Raw genomic sequence first — 8,163 nt, 5'->3', positions numbered from 1 at the left:
TGAAACCTGCTGATAGTGATGCAGAGATATATTCATATGCAAATTTCCCCTTAACAAGCCTTTTCTCTAGACTCGATAAATACATCAACGGAACTCTTGTTCGTCTAGTAATTTGCAACATTACATCTCTTACATGTCGTTATATTTGTCTGAAGACATGAATTTCAAAAGATCGGTACTAAGCAGTGGTTGTTTCTACGAAAGGTCAGGGAGAAAAGGGGAAAAGGAGGAATCCGGTGTGGCTGAGAGAGAAAAGGGTGTCGTTAACGGTGGTGAGGTTTGCTACGTGGGGTCCTTTCAGAATTCAATCTTCAAACAGGGGAAAATTTTACCCCCTGATGTAGTGCTGAGTATTGTCCTTGAACCAATTTCAGATAAGTTTTTCATTCTTACAAATAGAACGGATAATCCCGAAGTGCACATCACCGCGTGTGAAATCCTGGCAAGACATATTTAAGTGGAACAATCAGTTCGGAATAAAATGCAGGATCTATTAAACACCTCATTCTTTGAACTTGTTTACGACAAGGTTATAGCGCGCACCATAAACATTCCAAAGGATTTGACCGTTTATTCCAATCCAAACTTTATAATAGGTCCTACTCCGCAGAAAATTTTATTGTTTTTAATAGATACGTTTAACGGAAATGCCTTAAATTATTTTAAATTTACCTACAATAATACTCAGCTACCAATCTATACATTACCATTTTCTTGTGCTAGAGGAGAAATAACTGAATTGTATCATTATACAATTTCTCAGCTCGGCTTAGAGCAGAGGGGTGTTGACGTGGGTTTGACCGAAAGAGCGTATAAAAAGGATGGATTCTTTCTAGCTCAAAATCTTGTTAATGATATCTCTTTACATCAACTCAATACACCGCTCACACCAGGGTTTCTTGGACTAGATTTGCAATTTGAAACGGCAACGCCAAAAATACTCACTCGTGTAGTCTTGGCTCAGTTTGATAACAGTAAAGTACTTATTAGCAACAAAGAAATAAGGTTATTATAATAACATTGAGGTAGAAGAGTTAATTCATCCTTTCGGTAAATTTTATCGCTCGAAGATCTAACAGAGGAGAAACCGAAGTTTCCTGCGTACTATGTGATTAATCTTTCAAAGCAAAAGGTTGGACATTTTGTAGCTCTAGTATTTAGACAAAACAAAAATATTGTCGAAGCCTGTTACAACGACAGTTTAGGGGTCTTGCCTGTTATTAAGCAATTAGCAGATTTCATTAACAAACATGCTCAAAAAGTAATAACCAATAAATATGCACAGCAAACCGAATCTGACGATATATATGGTGTGATTGCGATATTATTTTTGCATCACATTAGGCAAGACAATGACGTGACCTTGTTCTATAAGGAGTTGGTTAACGACCTTGGCATTAATAAGCAAATTGTTGGGAGAAAGTTGCTCGAGTTAAAAGATAAAAGACGACGTTTCACAGGGGGAACTCCCACAAGTCGATAGGATCGCAGTCATGTATAATCAACGTGTCTTCAATTTAAATCTATCCTGCACAAAGAGAATCTCTGTCGGTTTTATTTTAGAAGAAAAGTTGACTCCGACAATCATTCTAAAGGATGGTAAGACCGAATTATTTCTCACACCCTCTATCTGGAAAGCATTGTTAAGTGAACGTAGTAGAATCGAAAAGCATTTTACACATCATATAGCTTACTCTTTTAAATTCGATGATAATAATTGCTTTTCTCTTTTAAGCTCGTCAATGCGACAAAATAAAGCTTTAATGTACTTTAAACAGAGGACGAAATATCAAACATCTGGTTCGTATATTTATTTGGCTCAAACATCGGTTGAAACTCTATTCAGATTTTACAATTTGATCGATTCTCATTTATTACATCTAGCATCTATTGAAAATGAGATTAATAAATTGTATAGCATTTACATTAATTTGAATACCAAATATGACATTATAAACATTGCCTCACATTTTTTTTTTTTTGCTCTTTTTATCCTTGTCCGTCCGAGGACCGGGAAGGGCGCGCACTGCACTAGCACGAATGCTGAAACCCGGGTCCCAATAACACCGCGAACGGATAACATGGGCGCACCAGGCCGCACAGGGACCCAGCCCACTGAAGGGCCACTTGCTTCTGCACCGAGGACTGCATTGAAACGCTAGACATTTGTCCCGTGAAGCCAAATCACGCATGCTGGAAAGGTGCAAACCAGCAAGTAGCGAGTCGGCGCCGGTGCGCCTCCGAGCCCGTCGAGCAATTTGAGCAATTCGAGTCACTAAACTAACCACTTTTTGCCATCTCTGACATTGGGTAGCCAGTATTAGATCTCCGAACTGCTCAAATACCTCACATTGCTTTGACACTCCTGAGAGTCCCTTAACAATGCGAGCCAACGATATATTGAAAGAAAGTTAATTGGTCACGAGTTCACACTCAACGGATCGGCAAACGAAGAGTGGGGTTGAAGAAATGAATAAAAGCCAGCCGCCTCATGAAAACCTGTTATAATTATTCGATGGAGGCTACAAGCAAGCTGTCTAATCCGAACATGATGGAGTTGACGAGAACTTTCAATCTTTCCAGTCGAAAAGATATTACTTTGGGATTAGATTCCGAAAGCAAAATTCCTTGTGCCTTTCTTTACGGTTATTCCGAATTTTATCAAAAAATTAAATTGGATTATTCACTACAAAACAAAGGCTTCTGTAATATTTACAACGAAACGTTTCAACACCATAGAATGGATATTGTTAAGGTGAAAATGCAACAGGAGTGTTTTATATGAGCAAGTACATTTATAATCGGCTTGAATTATTGCTGGCTATCATGGATCTGTACATATCCCATATAACGGATAATTCAAATATGAACAACTAAAATATTGTATCACTTGAAATACATGTATCGAATATATAAGAATGTATTGTAACCAATAATTAAATTTATAATATCTTAATGGAACCAAAAAAATAAAAAAAAAATATTGTATAAAAAACTATTGTAATAAAAATTATTTTAACCAAACAATTGATTTTTAGTTATCAAACAAAACATAAAGATATGAATAGTAATTTTTATTGACTACAAATTAAAAAATTAAGCGAAAAACAAACATAGCAATCGAGAGGATCACCACTTCACTTGAATGTGCTGTGCTTTTCAGCTCGCGGCGATTAAGCTCATTCGCACGATGCAGTACGATTTCTTTGTCATGTACCGAACAGCTTGAAATACATGTATCGAATATATAATAATATATTGCAACCTATAATTTAATTTATAATATCTTAATGGAACCGAAAAAAATTAAAAAAAAATTGGTAATGAAAATATTGTAATAAAAAATATTTTAACCAAACAATGTTTTATATTTGTCAAAGAATTAAAACATAAAGCAATAAATTATAATTTTTATTGTCTACAAATTACAAATTGAGAGTTTACAAAAAAATCAACAATCGCAATCGCAACGATCGGTTCGCGTGAATGTGCCGCTCGCTTTTTCATTGCACAGGCTCGCAACAATGGAGCTCACTCGCGTGGTGCGGTGCGATTTCTTTGCTGTGTACTGAACAGATTTTTTCCATTGAACATATGAGCGCCATCTATAATCTGGTTGATAAACAATTTGTGCACACGTCTAAATGTAGGAAGACTGGAATTAAAACCAATCGTGTTTGTTTAGCCATCTATCGGTTGAAAGTGTAATGAATAAACTTGCCGGATAGTAATTAATAATTCCGAAATATATTTTAATGTTAAAAAGCTTAACAATTTCATCACAACTTTAATTAAATACGTCAAAAATTGATGATTTATCTATTAAAAATCATTGATTTTATCTCCATAAATCACAAGGAAAAAATTTGAATGCTCGCAAACCACCTGTTGAGTTGGTAGGAGCGAGAGGCGTAGCCAGACGTGAAACACAAACACACATTCAGGCGTCATGGCCGCGACAATTAGGATGTGCATCGTTGTTTTCACCCTTCTTTGGGTCATCACAGGGTTACAATTTGAGAAGATGAAGGAAGTAGCTGAATGCAGAAGTGATATGAATGAGCGGTTGAAATTTCACCCGACTGTGAAGGTGCAAAGCACCGCAATTGGAAAGGTGATGTTTTGTTTACTTTTTTCTTGACCTGTTATTATAATCAAAACAATTTATTTCAGATCAGCAATGATGAGTGGATGAAATCGAGTCAACTGGATACCGAATTCAACATCAATAGCTTCAGGTCCAGTCGACTCTCATCGGGTAGGATTAAATTTATATTTTTTATTCCGCTTTTTAATTCGCGTCTGTATTTTCAGAGATGCTTCACATTACAAGCAATAGGACTCTATCCTGGAATGGTGATGCAATCTACTTGGAGACTGTTGACAACACTGCATGGCTCTCTGTGGGAAAACAGAGAGTGCCTTTAACAGCAAACGTGGGCAGTTTTTTTTTGCGAGACTATGATTAAATTTTGTTAAAATAGAGGCGCATCTCTCTCGTAAAAGGATTGGGAGTTGTCGTGCTCACAGTAGACGGTGATGAAAAGGCCTCTTTTCCTTCCAGCACAGTGTTCCAAACAGGAGGTGGAATGCTGGTGGCCATGAGTGTGTATAATAAAAAATATTGTGTGACATTGAGAAACATTTTTTTTTAGATGGTTTGTTGCTCTGGCAAAGTAATATTGCTCCCACGTCAGCTATCTGGTCTGACATGCCTGGTTGCAGCTTTAATGAAGCCAACGCCAATGTGAATGCGCTTGCTTTTGACTTTGCCAACGGCTCATATCTGATCGTAAAGGTATGTTTTTATTTTAAATGTTATATTTTTCTAAGGGTAAATTTTAGAATGAGGCCAGACTTAATAAAGTCAAACTGGAGGCTGGTGCTGCGACTGTTAGCGTGTTGGAAAATGATGTAGATGATGGCAATCGTGTCATTCTGTACCAATCTCTGGTAAATTGTCAAAACAGTAACTTATTTTTTTATTCTTAGGTATTTTTTGTTTAATAAAATTTTTTATAGCTATCAGCACCAAGGAGCGGTTTGTGAAAAGTTGTGCCAACAGAACTCTCTCAACAAAAATCAACACCTTAAGTAAATATAAAATAATAATCATGATTCTGGAACTAATTTTTTTATTTTTTCAGATTGTGGATGCTTCATCTGTGATCATGTCAAATGCAACTGTCGTTCCTGCCGGAAAACCCAATTGACACCCAGTGAGAGTCCCCCCTCATCATACCTCGCTGCAAATGCTAATGAAACCATTCCACCCTCATCAGTTCTTAACTCACTAGCTTCCCATCTGTCTTTGCATGAAACCAATTCACCCACTTTGCTTATTGAAGCTTTAGCAATTCCTGATGCTTCTGACTCACCTTTTGAGTCCCTGTCCCCCCCATCCTCAGTATTGGAAATACAAACCCCACACCTTGAATTGGCAATTTCTGGTATTGACGTTTCTTATACATCTTTTGAATCCCTGTCTGGAGCCATGTCTCCGTCTTCACTAATTATTAGTAAATTGGAGTTGCAAATACAAACCACTACTGAAAGCATATCACCCACCTCAGTTCTAAACTCGGTAGCTTCCCATCTAACTTTGCCTGAAACACGAACCAATTCACCCACACCTCAAACTGAAGCTTTTCAAACCTCAGCTGCTTTTGCAATTCCTGATGCTTCCGACTCACCTTTTGAGTCCCTGTCTCCCCTATCAATTACTCACTCAGTATTGGAAATACAAACCCCACACCTTGAATTGGCAAATTTCTGATTTTGACGTTTCTTATTCATCTTTTGAATCCCTGTCTAGAGCCATATCTCCATCTTCAGTATAATTACTCAATTGGAGTTGCAAATACAAACCCCGCGCCTTGTCATTTCCACTTCGCACATAACATTCCCATCAATCCTCCCACTTCAATCTGCAGAACCCATGCCTTGACCAACATCTTCTGCACCTGTGTCCACGTCATCCGGCACACCCACTGAACCATAGGCGATCGGTGCATGTAAGTGGGTCAAGGGTCACTTGAGGTGTCCAAAGGAGACAGGAAGGAAAAATTCCTACATCTCAATTTTGCTGGCCAAATTTCCCTTTGGTCGCTATATATTTCAGTCTGCAGGCTTGCCGCCTGCTCGCTCTAGAGCGCAAGCACATGGACGCATGCGTACTAGCGACCCATGTGCTAGGCTAGTGCCACACGAATCCACGGGTTAAATAAAATGGGAAATTGGGACCAATCAGCGACCTCCAAATTTAACACGTAAAATCCCATAAGCAGCAAGTGGTAGCCAAAGTCACTTAGAAGAGAGCACGTGAATGTGAGAGCGACTTCAATTTTTTAATTGTTTTGCTGCAATTATTGATTGGAAAAGCTGATTGCTGATTGAGAATAAACAAAACAAGTACGTCTGTCAAAATGCTGAATTGAATATTAAAAAAATATGGTGCACAAAGACATTTTGGTTAGGGAAATTGTCATGGTCGTCGAGTTTATAATGCCCACCGCGCTCGACATACACCCAAATTTTTACTCTCCGATTGATTAATTAACTGTGACAAAAATGAAATTTGATTTTATTTGCTGAGCTATTATTTTACATAAGTGAGTGAATTACAAAGTGAATATTTTACAATTCAATTCTAAAAGTAGATCTCCAATAATAAAATTTGTGCGCTCTTATATACTATCTAGTTTTGGATCTGGAATAAAGAAATCCGTTTTACTTTATAAAATACAAACAAAACTAAAATAATTAAATTATTATATTTCATGTACTTTTTGCTTTACAATTTGGTTGGGAGGCTGTTGTATAACATTTACGGTTTACGTGTTTTTTTCCGGGTTTTTCCACGATATTGGCCACTGCCACTTGAGGTGTATCCATATCCACCGATTGCCTATGCACTGAACCCCCTGCAACCAATGAACCTCCTTTGAATGTAGGACAACATCGTTTGATCATTTTCGCTGGTATGCAGATTTAACTTATTAAAAAATTTAATAATCTAAAATTTCTTTGTAGGAATAGCTTTCATCCTGTTGCTCTGCGCTCTCTTCGTCCTGGTGTTCATGTGCTGCAACCGTCAGGAGCGAGTTGAGCCAATCATCGCCTACAACAACATGATGGAGGAGGTTGAACTGGACCGCTTGCCAGAAGACATACAAGCATTTGCCAACGTGCCTGAACCAGAGCCTGAACAACCTGCTGCGGTACTTGTGCATCTTGAGCCAATAAATGAAGAGGACGAAGAATTGGCTGGAGCTCTCAATCAGGTGGTACCCCCTCTCCATGGTGATGATGAAGGTAAGCGTCGACGTCCCTTTTATCGGTTTGGAAAAAAAATAGAAAGGTGGAGGCTTTTTGTTTGGTATTTTTGATGGTGACGGTCTTTTTTACTTTCTAGATTTAACATCTATTTTTAAAAAACGTTTTACTTTTTAGAGATAGCTTCTATGTTTTTAAAAAGACTAATATTTTAATATTCTTAGATATGTACGTTGCTTTAAGAAGAAGCGTGCGTATTGCAGAGAGAGTCGCTAAAGGTGGACAAAGTTAATAGCTAACTGTAATTTCCTGAGCCAGATGATTGGATGAACAGTGCTCGTTACGAATATTCAATGTGCCCATGTTGAGGATTGTACCACATTTCTCTTGTGCTGACTCGACGAATAACTCGATATAATTGCTACGCCTTTCATGTCAGCTATTTAATTTGTGACTGGCACATTCTCCTTCTTTTTTCGTGCATTGAACTCGTCAAGTGTGAGCACTGGTGCTGTTTCGTTTTGCCATTACAATTAATTTCCGTGCATTTGAAAAAGTTAACAATAGCACATTGTTACCTAAGCTATTTTTAGTGTTTGAAGATGTAATAGGAATATGGTACCACAATCAAATTGTCACTGCCCGTCAAATACAATTAAATAAACAATGCCAAATATTGATACAATACCTCACACTAGCCCTCAGATATTACTCAACCTGTGTGTAATTTTTTCTTTTGATGTACACTCTGAGGTTGTGTATATAGTTATGTAATTTCGAGTCAGTTGTGCCGTAATATAATTAAACACACTTACCTTCAGCTGTGAATGATATTTTTTAGTTTATAAAGTTTAACTTGTTTCATGGACAAGTTATTTGAATATAGTT

At 37.5% G+C, this 8,163-nt stretch overlaps 1 long non-coding RNA gene across 1 annotated transcript; it reads left to right on the top strand.

Moving 5' to 3' along the window:
• Positions 1-3,972: 3,972 nt before the first annotated feature.
• On the top strand, positions 3,973-4,436 carry LOC135935213 (uncharacterized). Its single transcript, XR_010574187.1, has 3 exons — positions 3,973-4,114; positions 4,174-4,258; positions 4,315-4,436. It is a non-coding gene; the product is annotated as an uncharacterized LOC135935213 (long non-coding RNA).
• The last annotated feature ends 3,727 nt before the right edge of the window (positions 4,437-8,163 follow it).

This window comes from Cloeon dipterum, chromosome 2, assembly GCF_949628265.1.
Source record: "Cloeon dipterum chromosome 2, ieCloDipt1.1, whole genome shotgun sequence".
Lineage (NCBI taxonomy): Eukaryota > Metazoa > Arthropoda > Insecta > Ephemeroptera > Baetidae > Cloeon > Cloeon dipterum.
The sequence above is the reverse complement of the archived record's forward strand: the minus strand, read 5'-3'. Positions and strand labels throughout refer to the sequence as shown.